The sequence below is a fragment of the Notolepis coatsorum genome (assembly GCF_963971535.1).
Source record: "Notolepis coatsorum genome assembly, chromosome: 3".
Taxonomy (NCBI): Eukaryota; Metazoa; Chordata; class Actinopteri; order Aulopiformes; family Paralepididae; genus Notolepis; species Notolepis coatsorum.
In genome coordinates this window covers 206,064,101-206,084,927 of record NC_140167.1, presented here as the reverse complement: position 1 = coordinate 206,084,927, position 20,827 = coordinate 206,064,101, and positions in this window count along the sequence as shown.

Sequence of the window (20,827 nt, the reverse complement as noted above, 5' to 3'; positions counted from 1 at the left end):
GCTGGCACAGGAAGTGACATCATCATCATCATCATCATCATCATCATCATCATCATCATCATCAAAATAGAAACCTCACTAATACAGCTGCTGCTATAGACCACCGCAACATAATATTACATGTTGAATAGTGTGATATCAGTCCAGAATTACAGTTGTTTTTAACCATATTGGTCATGGACCACTGCACCTCCATTACATTGAGCTCATGGAGGAGAGAGCGTGGGGAGAAAATGAATGAATGTGGATGAGAGCCTTGACATTAAGTGGTTGTAGCTACGGCTGTGGGGGCGCTGGAGACATGATCCAATAGACTTTCTTATACGCCTGAGTCTCCTGAACACGGAAAAACCAGTCCCAAGTCGATCGGCACTTTCTCGGCTGAACTATAGTCACTTTTCCACACCTACTCCCGAACTCTGCATGCGCAGATTGATAAGTATTATCAATAAGTATTAGTCCTATAATGTTATTATATACATTATTTGTTCTTAGATTATTATAACTAACTACTGCAATACTCACGTTCAGCAAAGCGTGCTTTAACACCTGCATTGGAAGGAAATAAAACAGACTTTTATTATTATTGTTATTAGTATTATTTTTACAGTATATCACATAGATATACAACTGGCAGACAGACAGACAGACAGACAGACAGACAGACAGACAGTTAAAAAAGACAGACAGACAGACAGTTAAAAAAGACAGACAGACAGACAGACAGACAGACAGACAGACAGACAGACAGACAGACAGACAGACAGACAGACAGACAGACAGACAGACAGACTGTTAGAAAGACAGACAGACAGACAGACTGTTAGAAAGACAGACAGACAGACAAGCAGACAGACAGACAGACAGACAGACTGTTAGACAGACAGACAGACAGACTGTTAGAAAGACAGACAGACAGACAGACAGACAGACAGACAGACAGACAGACAGACAGACAGACAGACAGACAGATAACGAACACAGGACCTACATCAGAAGAGGGCTGAAGGACAGGTGTGGAAAAACAGAGACCAGTCAGAAGGTCAAAGGTCAAAGGTCACGCTGATGGACAGATACACGGTACCTTCTGGACCTCTGGAAAAAATAAAGGAAGAAAAAGTGGGGGGAAATTATTACACAAAACAACCTGACGTACTGTCTATTACTTGCCACAAGATGGCGATAAAGACTACAACAACTCCAACACATCACCCTGCTGGTCCAACTTTAAAGGGGCAGTCCAACAACAAGCTTTTTGTGTTGTAATTCTGCACAAGTAAACATTTTCCTAACATTTGCCAAGATTTATTTGTTGATTTATGAGTCTCAAAATAAGGGAAATGCAATGCGATGACATCATTGAATTATATTGTCCGCAATGATTGAAAGAAAATCTTATGGACAGTCATGTTCATATGCCTATATATTAAACATCTACATACATAATTAATTCAATGTAATGCAGGTATTCTTTCAGCCATCACAGGTAATGCAAGAAAAAAAAAAGAAAAGAAAAAGGAACTGAAATATCTATAGAAATATCTACACAAATATCTACAGAATACTAAAATAATATCTACCGTTTGCAGAATTACAACCTAAAGGTATATTTTGGCAGAATTCCTCTTTAAGTTGCAGTATTTCACACAATGATGTGGTGAAAACATTCTCATGCTCGCTGTCTGAAAGGGCATATACCTCTCTTCCTCCCTACTTCACCTTTCTCCCTGCCACTCTTGACACCTATATGCACAATCTGCTCCTCCAGAACAGATTCAACCCACCCTCGTCCAATCAACAGTCATCTCCCGCCTCGACTACTGCAACGCACTGCTCGCTGGCCTCCCGGCCACTGCCACCAAGCCTCTTCAACTCATTCAGAACGCAGCGGCCCGCCTGATCTCAAACCTACCGAAGTCGGCCCATGTCACCCCACTTCTTAAGAACCTGCACTGGCTCCCCATTGCTGCACGAATCCGCTTCAAGGCCCTCGACCTGGCATACCGTGCGGCAAAGGGAACCGCTCCCGCCTACCTCCGGTCAATGGTCTCTAACTACACACCCTCAAGACCCCTACGCTCTGCATCTTCTGGCCGTCTCAGACCCACTCCTATCCGAGCTCCGGGAGGGTCATCAAGGAGAAGCTGCCTTTTCTCAGTCCCTGCCCCACAATGGTGGAATGAACTACCCACCCCAGTTAGGACAGCCGAAACCCGTCCAATCCTTCGCCGTCGACTAAAGACGCACTTCTTCAACCATTATCTAAAAAATAAAGTATTATAATAATCTAACCCTAACTAACCTTACTGTCATGCACTTGTCCTAATATACTAACCTACACTGTAGCACTCAACACTTTGTTACACATTGTTACTCAGCTGATAGAGTTGTGCCCTTCCTGATGGCTTGTCGTACAGAACTTGTAAGTCGCTTTGGATAAAAGCGTCAGCTAAATGACTAAATGTAAATGTAAATATAGAGATCCATGTACCTTGAAGGTGATTTAGAACGGCGAGAATCTATTTGCATTCAAGTCAGAACTCCACTCTGCCTCGTGTCCCATAACAAGTCATATGAACGCAGATACAATTATCTTTAGTGTTGATAAGAGTCTCAGGAGCCCATTTCATAGAGAGAGATCTGCTGCAGACACCAAAACAACTAAAACATTCCATCCATTTTATACAGTACACACACATACATTCACTTAACTAATGCATGAGTTAGATACTGTAAACACCCACCTCTCTCTCTCTCTCTCTCTCTCTCTCTCTCTCTCTCTCTCTCTCTCTCTCTCTCTCTCTCTCTCTCTCTCTCTCTCTCTCTTTGTATTGTATTATAGTGTAGTGTTAGTTTGCTGTGTGTTTTGGTGTGTGTATAGGGTTAAGTGGGAGTGTTTTGTTTGTTTGGCAGTCGGCCAGTCTGTGCTACTGGCTGACGTGAGACGCCAGTATGGATTTTTCCAGACTTGGTAGAAAGCCTGGCGTTAAGATATCTGTTCCTAATGTGTCAGTAGAGGAATGCAGCTTGGCAGTGGCGGAAATTGTTGGGCATAAAAGTATTAAATCAGCTGAGAGAATGAACGGTGGAGTGGTGATTTTTCTTGATTCTTTGGACAAGGTGCATACGGTAGTTCAATTAGGGATCAGTGTTGATGGTGTTTTTCTTGCCGTGGAGCCTCTCTCCACACCAGGCAGAAAGGTCTTTATTTCCAACATTACGCCGTTCATCAGTGACAAACTATTGATAAGTCAACTAGCACGACATGGGAGGATCATTTCCACGATAAGGAAAATGTCGTTGGGATGTAAATCTCCGCTTTTAAAGCATGTTGTCTCACACAGACGACAGGTTTGAATGATTCTAAACAACAGCGGAGAAGAGCTTGATTTGGTTTTCAAGATAAAAGTTGACGAGTTTGATTATGTGGTTTTTGTGAATTCTGGAAACTCTGGAAAGTGTTTCAAGTGTGGGGAAGAGGGACATATAGTGCGCGATTGTCCGGGGAGAGAGGCGAGGCAGCCTCAGCCCCAGGAGGAGTGCGGCGCTGCGCGCAGCGCAGGTGTAGAGGGGGGAGGAGTGTGGCAGCGCAGAGCTGCGAGCAGTGCAGCCAATATTATCCAACTGCAGAGTTGCAGAGCCAGTGCAGCAGATACAGAGCAGAGCCATGGTACAGAGGAGGGAGGAGTGAGAGACGCTGCTCCCCCCTCAACCAGTGGCGACTGTGGGGTAACAGGGGAGAACAGAGGTGGTTCGGTCCTTCCAATACCGCGTCGGAGAAAGAGAGGGGAAAAGCCGAATGTGGTGGATAATGAAAACAGCCAGACAGTGGAAAATGTGACAACAAGTGACAGTGGAATAGTAGAGGAAGAGTCGAATGTGATGAATAATGTAAACAGTAAGACATTGGATGACAACAGTGGTGGGGTGGGGGAGGATATACCTGAGTCAGCTGAAAGGGAAAAGGAAAGTGACAATAGTGGCTCTCAGGCTGAAAAAAGAGAAGAAAGTGTTGTCAAAGGGAGTCAGGAGGAGGTGGAGCAGGATGCAGAAATAGAGTATTTGTCCAGTATGGAGGAGGGTGAGGAGGATGTTGAAACAAGTAGTGAAGAAGATGAGTTTCTCACTGATTCACAAGTGCCTGAATCACAACAGAAGAAACGGTATACAGTCAAAGAGATTCAAAAGTTCGTGCAACAAGATGAGGAGATGTTTGTTAACTCAGCAAAAATTCAAATGAGAACAAGGAATAAGGGGGGGGGTACACTTCCCAGGAGGTTTTTAGGCTGAGGAAAATTGTACAGAAGCACAATAAAACACACAATGAAGGGAAACCAGAATCCAGGTAGTTTAGGACGTTTCCAGTGTTTTTTTCTGTTGTACACTCCTTTTAGAGATCATGAGTGATATAAAGGTTTCCACACTCAATATAAATGGAGCCAGAGATATGAGGAAGAGAGCAAGCCTGTTTGAATGCGATGTAATGATGAATCAAGAAACGCACAGTGACCCTTTAAATGAAACTGACTGGAGGAGAGAATGGGATGGGGACGTTGTTTTAAGCCACTTAAGTAACAGTAGTGGAGGTGTGGCTGTCCTTTTCTCCAGAAATGTTATGCCAAAATCTTTTGTTGTGGAAGAAAATAAATACGTTTATTTTGTACATTATCTAACGTTAACACAAACCTAAACTAACGTTACAACTAACCTAAAGTTAGTTTAGGTTTGTGTTAACGTTAGATAATGTACAAAATAAACGTATTTCCGGTGCTATAGATGTCGCTCTTTTATTTTGGAACCCCCCGACCGGAAGTTACCCTTGTTATTTGCTTGAGTGTCCGGTTGTTGGTTAGCTCCGTTAGCGTGCAGCATATCAACACCAGCCATGGGAATACTGTTTTCTAAATTGGGGAGGCTTTTTAGTATAATATTTTTTATTCAGCACAAAATCAAGACAGTACAGATATGCAGATATACTTGACATCACGTTCTCAATTAACATCATGTCTGTACCGTATCATTAAGAGACAGCTATGCTTGGGGAAGGGGAAGGGCCGTGGGGGACACACACAAAAATGTATAATAAAATAAATAAATAAACAGGTAAACCAGAATATACTACATGTCAACCTCTCTTCTCTGGGTGTAGTACAGTAGTAGTAAACATTTTCTTATACCAGAGCTTTGGTTGTATCACCATCATTGCATTATAAATCTAACTTTTCATCTTCCATCACTGACTATTCTTAAAAGCATGTAAATGCATGCAGTTAGGATTGTGTCCTTTTTCCCGTTCATATATTTTTTCTATTCAGCACAAAATCAAGACAGTACAGATATGCAGATATATTTTACAACTAGTTCTCAATTAACATCCTGTCTGTACCGTGTCATTAAGAGACAGCTATGCTTGGGGAAGGGGCGCAAAAATAAATACATTAATAAATAAAAATAAATAAAAAATATAAAATTTAAATTTAAATTAAAGAAAACAGGTAAACCAGAATATACTACATGTGTGGATCAAACCATTTTAAAAAGAAAATGACAATAAAATGGGGAGTAAGATGAAAATAATAAGATGAAAATAAGTAATACGTTGCCTTTATAGCTCTATTCGCTCTATACAAGCCCATTTTCGATCGAACTGTTCACCTTGCAACCTGATCAGACGAGTCATCCTCTCCATGTCCTGAATTTCTTTAACTTTGTTTAGCCATTGGTTATGTGTTGGGGGACTGGGTTTTAACCAATTAATTGTGATCATTTTCTTGGCAGCCGTTAACAGTATTTGAAGAAGATACACACTTTTCCTTCCCTCAATGCCCTCTGGTATGACTCCGAGGATGGCAGTTTTGAAATCTTGTGGGATGTCCATGTCGAATACTTTTTTTACATCCCTGAATACATCATCCCAGAAGTGACATAGTTTTGGGCATGTCCAGAAAATGTGTGTATGGTTACCTATTTGTTCACCACATCCCCTCCAGCATTGGCTTGTGGGAGTCGTACCTGCTTTAGCAGTCAATAAGGGGGTCTTGAAAAACCTACTTTTTATATTCTCTCCAGGAATTAGAATTAGTCACCTTATGTGCTTCAGTACAAACATCGAACCACTCCTCTTGTGAGATCTCCTGTTGGAGCTCAGCCTCCCACTTCAACTTAATGTATAGCGAGTCATTGGGGTTCATTGATATTAGGTTTTGATATAATTTAGAAAGAATCTTTTGTATTGAAGCATCAATTTGGATATTAGCTATAAAGCGTTCTATAGCAGAAGGGTGTCGAATTTTGTCCCAATCTTCCTGGTTTTCAAAAAATTTCTTAATTGGAGACATCTGAAAAAGTCAGTACTAGGAAGGCTAAACTCCACTCTGAGTTGTTCGAAAGATTTAAGCTGACCCTTTGTCCTCCATCCACTGAATCCTGCATCCAAAGTTGATGGTGTAAAGTCCCCAATGAAACCAATTGAGGTCAGGCCCGATGTTGAAGGCAACCTGAACTCTTTCTGGACCTCTCTCCATATTTTTATCGTAAATCTGGACCACACACCTATTGCGTCCTCCCTTATCTTATGTCCAGAGAATAATAAGGTAGTAAGTTGTTTCTGTGTAGATAAGTCTTTTTCCATATTTAACCATCTTGATGACAAATCATCTGTAATCCAGGTGTGCAAGGGTCTAAAGGCCCTCCCATAGTCGAGCAGACTGTACACAGAGCAGACTCCGCGGAGGTCCGCGCAGCTCTTTGAGCTTTGATCTCAGCGGACAGCAGACCCACAGGTGCGAAGCGCCTATTTTCTGACGCGCGGACATCCGCGCCGCTGACTTGGTGTCACACAAAACGCTGCTCGGCGTTTTGGTTGACATCGAACTGCATTTAATGTGACGCCGATCTGCATTTTACTCTGACCACTCGCTCCGTGCCAAGAGAGATGTTTGAATGGCTTTTCTAAATGAAGTGTGTAAAATTGCCAGTTTTATTTCGAAATATTGGAAACGGAGATAACATAGAATGTTATCTCCGTTTCCAATATTTTTAAATAAAACTGGTGCTTTTATTTCATGCAACTCGTGTTTCATTTCAGCACCACGCGCTGTCCACCTCAAGCCTATACGGTACATTGCATCTCGCTACCTGTTATTCAAGTGCGTAAAACCTTTTTTGTGGGAAATGTAGTAAAACTGGTGCGAGAAATGTAGGAAATAGACCGCGGACGTCCGCTGAGATCTGCTCGACTATGAAAGCTCAAAGAGCCGCGCGGACCTCCGCGGAGTCTGCTCTGTGTACAGTCTGCTCGACTATGGGAGCACCTTAAGTTGAGCAGCCCAAAAATTATATTTGAGGTTAGGGAGGGCCAAACCGTCAGCAGTTTTGGCCAGCTGTAATGTTTTGAAACGCACTCTAGGTAATTTCCCCTGCCATATTAAACGTGAGAGTAATCGATTTAGTAAGTTAAAAGTGGGGTTATCAATTGGGATGGGCAGCATTTGAAACGGATACAGTAGTCTAGGGAGTATGTTCATTCTGATAATTTCCACCCTCCCTATCAAGGAAAGAGGCAGAACAGTCCATCTATCCACATCCTCTCTGATCTTATTGATAAGCCTTGTGTAATTGGCTTTATACAATTGGTCATATGTGGGTGTTATGGTAATGCCAAAATATTTAATACCAGTGCTTGGCCATTTAAAAGGGAAGAGGGATCTGGCCTGTTGAGAAATGTTCCCCCCAATAGCCAGTGCCTCTGTTTTGTCTATGTTAATTTTATATCCAGAGTAATAACCAAATGTTTTAATTTTACTCATAAGGCATGGAATCGACCTCACTGGGTCGGATAGGTAGAGGAGGACATCGTCCGCATACAATGAAATCTTATGTTCTTCCCCTCCCACGTTCACTCCCCTGATATTCACCTCTTCCCTTATCAACTGGGCCAGCACTTCTATTGAAATATCGTACAGTAGAGGAGAAAGACTGCAACCCTGCCTAACTCCCCGTAGTAGGCTGACGGGAGTAGAAATGTTGTCATTCACACGCACAGAGGACTTCAAATCTGAATATAATACTCTAATATAATTAATAAATATTGTGCCAAAACCAATTTTTTCTAAAGTTTGAAATAAAAATTCCCATGAAACCCGGTCAAAAGCCTTTTCGGCATCCAGCCCTAAGACCATTGCTTCGTCCTGACCCTTCTGGGAAAACGCCATAACATTCAAGAGCCTTCGTATATTATTACCAGAATATCTGCCTGTGATGAATCCTGTTTGATCAGGGTGTATAATTTCTTTTATAACTGAGTTCATCCTCCGGGCTAAAATAGTGGTGAGCACCTTTAAATCACAGTTGAGCAAACTTATTGGACGGTAGGACCCACATAGTGTTGCGTCTTTCCCTTCTTTGTGTATTACTGTGATAATAGCATCCCCCCACGTCTCAGGGAGTGTGTTTGTCTGGAATGAGTGGTCGTATGCCTTCAGTAACAAGGGGGCTAAAATGTCCACAAATGTCTTATAGAAATCGCTAGAAAAACCATCCGGACCAGGACTTTTATTATTTTTTAGATTTCTAATTACTTCTCTGATTTCAAAATCTGTAATAGGGGCTTCCATTTCGTCTCTTGCCGATTCTGACAGATTTGGGAGATTAATATTTTGCAAAAAGGTTTTTATCTCATTCACTTCATTACAGGTACCGGTGTTCTTATAAAGCATTTTATAAAACTCTGCGAAGGCTGAGGATATTTCCTCTGGTTTTGCTAGGTACGAGGTGTTCCCTTCTTTGGTTGACTTAATTTTGGCTACAGTAGACAGGGCTTGTTGTTTCCTTATGCGGTATGCCAGCAGGCGGCTAGCTCTGTCCCCACTTTCATAAGATGTCTGCTTCATAAACCTTAAATCATGCTCTACCTTTTCAGATGTTAGTTTATTGAGTGCTTGACGCGCCTCTTTAAGTTCCTTCAGTACCTCTGGGAGCTGCTGCATTTTGTGCTGGTATTCCAGCCTTTTAATTAAATTTTCTAAACTAACTCTGTATGTATAATTTCTTTTCTTTTTAGCAGATGCGAAAGCTATTATGCAACCCCTCAAATAAGCTTTGGCACACTCCCACAGTGTCACAGGAGAAATTTCAGGTGTCATGTTGAATTCAAGGTATTGTTGCATTTCCTCTTCAACAAATTGGACAAAATTCTTGTCATTTAGCAGCCCTGTGTCTAAGCGCCATCTCCTGGATGAGCGACAGTCTCCTATTTTCCAGACCAGAGCCATTGGCGCATGGTCAGATAATGTAATAGATAAAATGTCACACTTGACCACCCTATGGGCTTCTGATTTGCTGGTAAAGAAATAGTCAATGCGTGAATAAGAATAATTTGGGTTGGAGTAGACTGTAAAGTCTCTTCCTCTCGGGTGTATGTGTCTCCACACGTCTACCATACCGGTTTCAAGGCAATTATCTTTAAGCGATCTAGACATCGAGGAGAGAGTTGAGATCGATGCTGGTTGTTTGTCTAATGAGTTTGATAAAATAGAGTTAATATCTCCTCCCCACAACAAGAGACCCGATGCTTTTTCCAAAATTAACTTAAATATTTTCGTTATAAATTGAGGATTATTATCATTTGGAGCGTATACATTCAGAAGAGAAACCTCCCTGCCCCCTATGGATCCATTGACCAAAATGTATCTGCCTTCTTTATCCTTAAATTGAGATATGAGGGAAAATTTAACCATCCTGTGTATTAAAATTGCAACCCCACATTTCTTGCTCCCCTGGTGGGAGGAGAAGAAGGCCTGATTAGCCCAAGACCGGTTTAGTTTCTGATGTTCAATATCGGAAAGATGACTTTCTTGAATAAATGCTATTTGGCACTGGAGTTGTTTCAGTTGTGTGAGAATCTTCTTCCTCTTAATTGGGCTGTTCAATCCCTTGACATTATAAGTTATGACCTTAATGGTGTCCGCCATAGGGATGACTTATGTTATGTACATTTAGAACTTCTAGTTTACGGATTAGAAAGCAAGGCTACAAAATAGTGAGGCACTTGACAAAACAGAAAAAATAAAGAGGGGAGGGGTGTGCTGTCTCTAAGTGTAGCATTATCAACATTAAACATTGTTGCAAACCACATAACTATATACAAAAACAGCAGAACCTGGATCTCCACATTGTTTAAACACCAACAAGTAAAGCTCTCTCTATGCAGCCTTTTCTCAAAGCACGCTGCATATGAGAGGAAAGTAAGCGTCCAGACCGACCTATAAGTCGTCCGGGCTTGTTGGTACATTCTAATTAAATTAGAAAGTTAGCAACCAAAAATCTGACCTCCTCAGGGTCCTACCCGCCAGATATAACGCCCTCTAGTATCAGCCCCCGGCCACTTGTGACGCCTCTCGTTTACGTAGAATAATTATGCTGCTAAATGAAATGTTTGCTGTATACAACCCTTTTAATTCAGTCAAATTAAACAAGACAGAGAATTACCATAATAATTATAAAAGTTGCGAGTGAGTATCATCCGTTTCAGACCTTACAAAGTTAGGGTTTATAATTATATTGAGAACGGAGTAGAGTTCTTGTCGGGCCAACACAGAAAAGAAAAATGCGCTGATATTTACTTTGCAGCCTTAAAAGTGTCCATACTCTTCTTCTTTAATAAACATTCTACTGTTATTGATAGTCCCCGTTAAATTCGGACTGTTAAACCGTCTCACCCCGATCATCCAACGTTTTTTCTTCAGCAGCTCCTCTGCATCGCGGAAAACGCTTCTTCTCTCGGCTACACCTCCACCTCGCCCGGCTGTCTGCCATCCGATGCGGCGTTGTTCGCGGTCCAGCTTCTCCCACTCCGACAGACTGGTCTTTATTCCGAGAGGCGCCAGACCCTCGGCTGCTTCCCACGCCGAGGAGAACACCTTGGTTCCGCCCGGCAAGTGCACAATCATCTTAGCTGGGTAGCGGGTCTGGCATCTGATGTTTTTTTCCTTCAGCTGTTTTCTGATGTCGGTATATTCTTTTCGTCTGCGCTGCACCGCGGGCGAGTAGTCGTTGTCCAATGTTATTCTCTTGCCTTTGTATAGTAGCTCTTTTTATTTCCACGCCTTTGTGAGGAGTTGTACAGATGAAGCTTTTAGTTTTCCTGGGCGCTTTGCCGCGACGTGAGCACGGTTATATCACGTCGTGGAAATGAATTAGGAACCCAGGCTGCTGTTCTATTTTATGCCGCCAGGAGGCGCAAAGTCATTAGACGGACGCTACAACGTCCTACACAGTATACTGTATAACGATCTGTATGTTTTGTTGTCTAAAATAAATACCATACCATGTCTAAAGCAATGTTGCTGAATAAAATAATTAACCAGTTAAAACCTGTCGAATGGAGCAGTCAATGTATATATTTTGTGTAGATAGCTAGGTGGGCTCTATTTATAATGATATATTTTGACTAGTACCGTGGTCTAGTGGTTTATCCCCATTCCTTTCAAGCCGACGCCCGGGGTTTGATTCCCAGGCCTTTCTAATATTTATATTTTTTTTTTATTATTTATAAAATTAAATTGCCCGCAACGATGTGCATAATACAATAGTAATAATATATAATAAGAATCCAACCAATAGAGCGACATTGTGCAATAAACAAGTAAACAAAGTAGGGCATATCGGCATTTGTACATGAGTTATTCTGAGTCAACTTATTGTCTGTTGTTGCTACGCAACTTCACTTGACTTGAAAAGACTTGATACCTCCCCCCATGCCCAACGATTAAAAATTAACGTTATTAAATGTATATATATTAATTCATTTTGCGCGAATCCACACTTCATTTCCCAGACCCACTTTGTTTTGAAACAACCAATCACGTTGCGCGATAGCACGAGCGATCCACAGTCAGTAATAATGTTACAGCTGAGTTCACGGCGAAATGTGAGTTCAGCCTCCTCTGAACAAGCCCCCAGGAAGCTACAATGTGAGAGCAGAGTATTTAGCTTCATATGTTTAGTTTATTTTATTTATTTAGCACATTATTTAAAAAAACAGTGCTAGGAGGGAACGAAGCCCAAAGGGCATGTACAAAGTTCCACTCCCATCTCATTGTCCATAAACAATATGAACGAAATACATGTGTAGCAAGGTCTACACACTATAGCGAAAACATGGAAGATTGACACGAGTCAGTAACAAGAACAATTTTTTTTTTTTTTTTTGATATACAGCAACCTAATTATATACTTCAGGCTAAGTTTTGCCAATAATATTACTCAGCTCAATGAGCTTAGTCCAGCTCAATACATACAATTGTTAAGGGGGTGGAGACCTGAGAAATACTTTCGTCTTGTTTACATCAGGGTCCCCCAACAATTAGCATTTCAATGGTGTGTGGGGGGTTGCCAATCCAATGTGACACCTTCACAGGCTAGTCTTTCTCTGCTCTGCATCCCCTTAAACATTTTGTGTGTATTGAGCCATACTGTATTGTACCCATTCTGCAATCAGTTAAATAAAGTTTTCATTAATTCATTCTGTCCATCTGTCTCTCTCACTTGTTTAATCTTTCACTGCAACACTGGTTCTCTCGCAAAACCCCAAATGTTACAATGCCCGCTACGATTGTGCAATAAAACAATAGTTTCGTTTGAGTTTACTCAGTTTATTTGATCAGGGACAGTGCATATCAATCAACAGTTATACATTTATAAATGAATACAATTACAGAAGAAAAAACATTATTATCAAACCAGATTGGAGGAGTGTAAAGGGGATAGTAAGAGACTATGGAAAACATTGAATGAACCATTTGACATTGCAACTCATTTCAACAATTACTTTGTTTCCAAGGTAAACACAATTATAAATCAAATGTTGCCAATGAGTGGTAAGCTGTCAGACTCTGTAATTAAAAAACACTGCTACAAATCTCTGCAAAATGTGTGGCTAAGCCACTATCACATATTTGATTTGTATGTTTTTTGTTTAATGCCCTTGTCTTTATGTTGAAACGTGTTGTGTGCCGTGTTGGTCAGGACTCCCTGGAAGAAGATATATTGTATCTCAATGGGACATTCCTGGATAAATAAAGGATATAAAAAAAAAATAGAAAAGAAAATAGCTGACACTTTTATCCAAAGCGACTTACAAGTTCTGTTCGACAACTTGTAACTTCTCAGTTACAGTGGGTGACAATATTGTCACAAGGAAAGATGAAATTACCTACCTGGGTTCCATCCTAGAGGCTAATCTCTCCTGTGACAAAATTATTAAACAATTATTAAACACGTTACATACAAAACTGTCTCTTCTGTTATTCAAGTGTTCTGATGGGAATGGTGTATTGTACCACACATAAAAATAGGGAAAAACAATGTCCAGGCACGCACTCCAGGTTTTTCCAAATTTATTGGCAGCCTGAAATCATATCATGACGTTTCGGTGTGAAACGTTTGACCAATTACTTGACAAATGACCTGTCGACCAAGATGGCCACAAGAACAAGAAAATACAATAAAATGTAATATAACAAGCTGTACGCAATGTATATAAAGAAACAAGAGGAATTAAAATACAATTATATAGGATATAGTGTGTTTTGTCTCAAGTGCCATGCTTTCTCAAAATCCTGCAAAACTGAAGATGTCCTCCACAAAAAAACTCAACATTGTGATTGTGCAAAATACAATAAGTAAATACCCTAGAAGCAGTGGATATTGACACATTGAATGCATAACATAGGAAGGTTGTAGAAACATTAAGCCTTAGTCGCATCAATGTCAGCATCAGCATCTTGAATGGATTAAGCGACTTCTTCACAGGAAGGTGGGGACTAAGGTATGCATAGAGTGCTAACAAAATCTGGAATGTAGGTAGACCAGTGAAAAATAAAACCTTCTCATCTTTACCCACAAATGCACTTTGGTCATAGGTAGAGGACAACTGTTTCACATCAGAACGCAACTGAAGGTTTTCCGCTCTCAGATTTATAACTTCCTTGGTCATAGAATAAATAAAATCACCAGTCATATCAGTTTGAGTACCTATACTGCACACATTATCACTTGCAGCAGAATCATCAGCAGCAGCTGGTATGTCCATAAGAAGCAAGGCATGGGCAGCATCCACCTTCAGTTTCTGCTGGGTACGATTCACACGCCGTTGGTATTGTGTTTCTTTAGGTGGTTGCAGAGAAGAAGGCTGTTGCTTTCCGGTCATATTTACAGATGGCACCCAATCTGGGTCATCTTTCTTGTACAGGTGACACTTTTTACCTGGAATACAATAATGAAAAATATAGCACACTTTAGACGCTACATTTTAGGAACATTTACAGAAACGGAGTCTTACACTGTAGTAGGTTATGAAATGAGATAAGAATCATATCCAGCCTCATACTATTCCACTGTAAAATGATAGTCGCTGTTATTAATATTTCACATAACGTTACCTGATGTAACGTTACCATAACGTAAACTGAGTCTTACACTACTACTGTAGTAGGTTATGAAATGAGATAAGAATCATATCCAGCCTATTCCACTGTAAAATGATAGTCGCTGTTATTAATATTTCACATAACGTTACCTGACAAGAAACACTTTGTTTTGACACTACATTTTAGGAACATTTACAGAAACGGAGTCTTACACTGTAGTAGGTTATGAAATGAGATAAGAATCATATCCAGCCTCATACTATTCCACTGTAAAATGATAGTCGCTGTTATTAATATTTCACATAACGTTACCTGACAAGAAACACTTTGTTTTGACACTACATTTTAGGAACATTTACAGAAACGGAGTCTTACACTGTAGTAGGTTATGAAATGAGATAAGAATCATATCCAGCCTCATACTATTCCACTGTAAAATGATAGTTGCTGTTATTAATATTTCACATAACGTTACCTGACGTAACGTTACCATAACGTAAACTGAGTCTTACACTACTACTGTAGTAGGTTATGAAATGAGATAAGAATCATATCCAGCCTCATACTATTCCACTGTAAAATGATAGTCGCTGTTATTAATATTTCACATAACGTTACCTGACAAGAAACACTTTGTTTTGACACTACATTTTAGGAACATTTACAGAAACGGAGTCTTACACTGTAGTAGGTTATGAAATGAGATAAGAATCATATCCAGCCTCATACTATTCCACTGTAAAATGATAGTTGCTGTTATTAATATTTCACATAACGTTACCTGACGTAACGTTACCATAACGTTACGTCAGGTATTTGCAAATCTGATATGTCATAAATGTATAGATGTAGCAGTACTGTCTATCTGTATGTCATGTATGTCATATATGTTATGATGAATTGAAAATGGGGGACCCTGGTGGAAACAAGACGAAAGTCTTTCTCTGGTCTGCATCCCCTTAACAATTGTATGTATTGAGATGTACTGTACTGTACCCATTCTGCAATCTGTTAATAAACTTTTCAATCAATCAATCAATCAATCAATCAATCAATTCAATCAATCAATCAAAACGTAAACTGAGTCTTACACTACTACTGTAGTAGGTTATGAAATGAGATAAGAATCATATCCAGCCTCATACTATTCCACTGTAAAATGATAGTCGCTGTTATTAATATTTCACATAACGTTACCTGACAAGAAACACTTTGTTTTGACACTACATTTTAGGAACATTTACAGAAACCGAGTCTTACACTGTAGTAGGTTATGAAATGAGATAAGAATCATATCCAGCCTCATACTATTCCACTGTAAAATGATAGTTGCTGTTATTAATATTTCACATAACGTTACCTGACAAGAAACACTTTGTTTTGACACTACATTTTAGGAACATTTACAGAAACGGAGTCTTACACTGTAGTAGGTTATGAAATGACGTAACGTTACCATAACGTAAACTGAGTCTTACACTACTACTGTAGTAGGTTATGAAATGAGATAACAATCATATCCAGCATCATACTATTCCACTGTAAAATGATAGTTGCTGTTATTAATATTTCACATAACGTTACCTGACGTAACGTTACCATAACGTAAACTGAGTCTTACACTACTACTGTAGTAGGTTATGAAATGAGATAACAATCATATCCAGCCAAGAATATATTTCACATTACCTGACAAGAAAATGCGCAGAACAAACTCGAATGTTGACAAGAGTCTTGCCATGGAAATCCTGGTTCAGTTTGGCCAACCACAAACGTCTCCTTTCCTGAGACAATTGTTTGCCCTCTTCTCCTTGATTTGTGATGACAATTGGCAATCTGAAGAACTCCAAATGCTTTTCCCTATCCGACCTATTAGTACAGCCAAGAACACGGCAATAATTGACCATTTTGAGCAAAAATGAACTTGAAGAGTTGCTAGTTCGATGCAATCACGCGTTGTTTACATCCAAGTTTATCGCCAAGTAGGCCGACTTCCGGTTTGATGACGCGCCGTGAGAACACTCTTAACTCATGTACAAATGCCGATATGCCCTACTTTGTTTACTTGTTTATTGCACAATGTCGCTCTATTGGTTGGATTCTTATTATATATTATTACTATTGTATTATGCACATCGTTGCGGGCAATTTAATTTTATAAATAATAAAAAAAAAATATAAATATTAGAAAGGGCTGGGAATCAAACCCCGGGCGTCGGCTTGAAAGGAATGGGGATAAACCACTAGACCACGGTACTAGATAAAATATATCATTATAAATAGAGCCCACCTGGCACCTCCACTGCTAATTCGACAGGTCTTAACGGTTTCATTATTTTATTCAGCAACATTGCGTACACAAACTTATTGTTACCAAGAAGCATTACACTAACGCTTTCTTTTGATGAAATGAATGGACAAGAGAGCCGTACGTCGGCCATCTAATGAAGTTAGATTTGACACGTTTTAATATTATACACTTTGACTGCTGAATTGACACGTTTAACTTATTCATTCTTTAATTCAGCAACATTCATTCATGCATCGATTGCACATTGGCCAACAATATGCTGGGCAATGTGGTTCTGTGTCGTTTGGACCTCAGTCTGTTCCGGACTCCGGCTCTCTTCCCTCTTCGTCGTGGCGTCTCCTGGCTTTGGCCATGGCCACAACAAAGGATCTCGGCGGGCCATTGTTGTTGTTCGGCAATCCGATCCAGAGAGCAATCCAATCGGTACGTTTTCTTTAATCCAATGTCAATGATTGACTGACGGTCATACACGTATAATGCACCAACAGTAGGTGCAAATAAAACTCTTAATACTATAAAAATTAACAAAAGAAAGCACAGTCTCGACGGAGCGATCAGAGAGGCAGCCGTTCGTTGCAGCGCCATGATCTCCTCTCTGGTAAACAAGAATACCCTGAAGACTCTGGCAGGAGCACTCATTCAAGGGTACTACGACTATGCTTGCACCTCATGGTACCAAAGCACCTCAAAGGCACTAAAAAACGAATTACAAACATCTCAAAACAAGCTAGTCAGACTACTGCTTCACCTGACTCCTAGAACCCACCTCACCCCTGCCCACTTTGACAACCTAGGATGGCTTAGAGTAGACGACAGAGTAAAGCAACTTGCAATGGGCCTGGTCTACAAGATACACTACGCGACCAAGGTACCCATGTACATGTCAAAATACTTCCCAAAGGTCAGTGAATACCATGATCACAACACCAGAGGGAGCTCCACAAATCATGTTAAACCCAGATTCGGCTCAAACAAGGGACTAAACACGTTACGCAATTATGCCACATCAATGTGGAACGCCCTACCCAAAGCTGTAAAGGAATGTGAATCACTACCCACTTTCAAAAACACTCTCAAAGAACACCTACGGGAGACTGCAATTCGAAACTGGCCCCTACAATTGTCCTAACCCAGTTGTACAGTAAATGCTCAAGTATGGCTTTGTCAGTATTCCAATGTACAGTGTACAGCAGGGGTGGCCAACCCGCGGCTCGCGAGCCGCATGCGGCTCTTTGCCCGTCAATGTGCGGCTCTTCCATCCATAAAAATAAATAATTTTTTTTTTTTTTTTTTTTTTTTTTTTATGTCACTCATTCCATAAGGACGTAGAATAAACATTTACAATTTTTTTTAAATGGTCCATTTGCATGTTCTTGGTATCTGAATCTAGGGACATATATGGATCAGTGTCAGAAATAGTGTGTCTGTTACTAGGCTTGAGTACATTTACATTTACATTTACATTTAGTCATTTAGCTGACGCTTTTATCCAAAGCGACTTACAAGTTCTGTACGACAAGCCATCAGGAAGGGCACAACTCTATCAGCTGAGCAACAATGTTCATCAAAGTGTTGAGTGCTACAGTGTAGGTTAGTTTATTAGGACAAGTGCATGACAGTACGGTTAGTTAGGGTTAGATTTTTTTTTTTTTTTTTTTTTTTTTTTTTTAATTCAGATAATGGTTGAAGAAGTGAGTCTTTAGTCGACGGCGAAAGATTGGACGTGATTCGGCTGTCCTAACTGGGGTGGGTAGTTCATTCCACCATTGTGGGGCAAGGACTGAGAATAGGCGACTTCTCTTTGATGACCCTCCCGGAGCTTGGATAGGAGTAGGTCTGAGGCGGCCAGAAGATGCAGAGCGTAGGGGTCTTGAGGGTGTGTAGTTAGAGACCATTGACCGGAGGTAGGCGGGAGCGGTTCCCTTTGCCGCACGGTATGCTAGGTCGAGGGCCTTGAAGCGGATTCGTGCTTAGTGAGTAAATTGTAATGAACCAAAGGAGAATATCAATTCTATTTAAAAAAAATAATTATCTTTGACTGTAAATAACACCATGCTAAAATTGACCAGACCTGAAAAATCTAAGCAAATGAATAAAGGGAAGATGATTAAACAGAAGGTTTTGTAGATTCTGCCATCTTTTTTATAATGTAAATTTCTCCACCATTTTTCATCATATTGCAACACCGTTTTTTGCAAGACGTTCACAGAAAGGTAGAGAAACTAACTGCGTTCTGTTTTATGGCAATAACGTTCAGGTTTGTGGGAGATAATCCCAAAAAATAAGAGAAATTAAAAAGTAAATCCAGAAGTCAGATGATTGACAGGGGCTGGTGTGAGCTGGGTAGGGTAGTTTTTCGAAATTTGAAAGCCCTGAGTCTCTTCCTTCAAAAGACTACACTCACTTTTGGCTGTGCCACTTCCTCCTGTCAATATGCGCCGGTTTCCGACTCAATGCCCTGAGATTTCTATAATCTTATATTTCACTAATAACAGTTAAAATAATTGGTAAACAAACATAATGCTGAAAATATACACTTTTACTGTATATCTCGGGCTTAAGAGGTTAACCCTGTGAGGCCCAAATTAAAAAGAAATTAGCAACTTCAGAGGCCAGAGGGTGGGACATATAAACACATTTACTATCAAATAGCATTGTGAGGCTGAACAACAGGACCAATTGACTATACATGTGCTTAAAGGGGAACTATCTTATAAATGGCTTTTTTCAGTGTTTACCATTGTTTCTTAGCTATGTGGACTTATATTAATAGGATATATGTCTCTAATTCTCATATTGGCGAATTCTTCCAATTCTCCTCTCACAATATTCACCCTCATCTGAAAATGTGCATATCTGTGATGTCAGAGATTTCTCAGCTGCATAATAATGTGGCAGTTGATGTGGCAGTTGGCACAAGGCCACACAGTGGTTGGAGCCCAGCCTCAAAACGGCTTAAGATCTTGAGGTAGAAAAATGCGGTTTTTAGTACTTGATTAGAAATACAAAACAATGCATTTTTTTGGAAAAAAAACCTAGGTGTTCCATAGACTCACAGGAATTGTGTAAAAGCGCACAAATAAAAGAAATAGTAAAATAGTTCCCCTTTAACATTTTTTAAATAAACATTATTTTTTTAAATGGCTAAAAGTGATTTTGTAATTTTGCAACCGTGGGTCTCACAGGGTACTTTTAACCCTGTGAGGCCCAAATAAAAAAGACATTAGCAACTTCAGAGGCCAGAGGGTGAGACCTATAAACACATGAAGGGTGCCGTGACTGAAAAAAAAGGTTGAGAAACGCTGGTATATGGTGTGGCTCTTTGTGGTACCACAGTCATTTTTTTGTGGCTCTTAGTCTCTGACTGGTTGGCCACCCCTGGTGTACAGTGTGTGTCCCCCCCCCTACCCAAACCCCCCCCCCCACCTCCAATGTACAGCACCCACCCACCCACCCACCCAACCCCACCCACCCACCCAACCTCCTCCAATGTACAGTTTCTACGTCAAATGTATATACACTCTTTTTCTGGACACTTTTTGTATCACAAACAGTACTGTATTTGCAAATCTGATATGTCATAAATGTATAGATGTAGCAGTACTGTCTATCTGTATGTCATGTATGTCATATATGTTATGATGAATTGAAAATGGGGGACCCTGATGTAAACAAGACGAAAGTCTTTCTCTGGTCTGCATCCCCTTAACAATTGTATGTATTGAGCTGTATTGTATTGTACCCATTCTGCAATCTGTTAATAAACTTTTCAATCAATCAATCAATCAATTCAATCAATCAATCAATGAACCGGCGTCTGAATCTTTCTGCAGTGGTCTACCTATTGTTTCAAAGGAGAGCAATAAGGAATTGGAGGACCCTTTGACCGCAGAGGAGGTGGACGTGGCACTGCAGAGCATGCAGGGGGGGAAGGCTCCTGGGATAGATGGGCTCCCACCAGAGTTCTATAGAGCCTTCTGGAACGAACTGAAGGAGGATGTGTTGGAGGTTTTTAATTAGTTTTGAGGACTCATTGCTGCCTCAGAGTTGCAGGAGAGCAGTTCTGGCTCTGTTGCCCCAAAAAGGA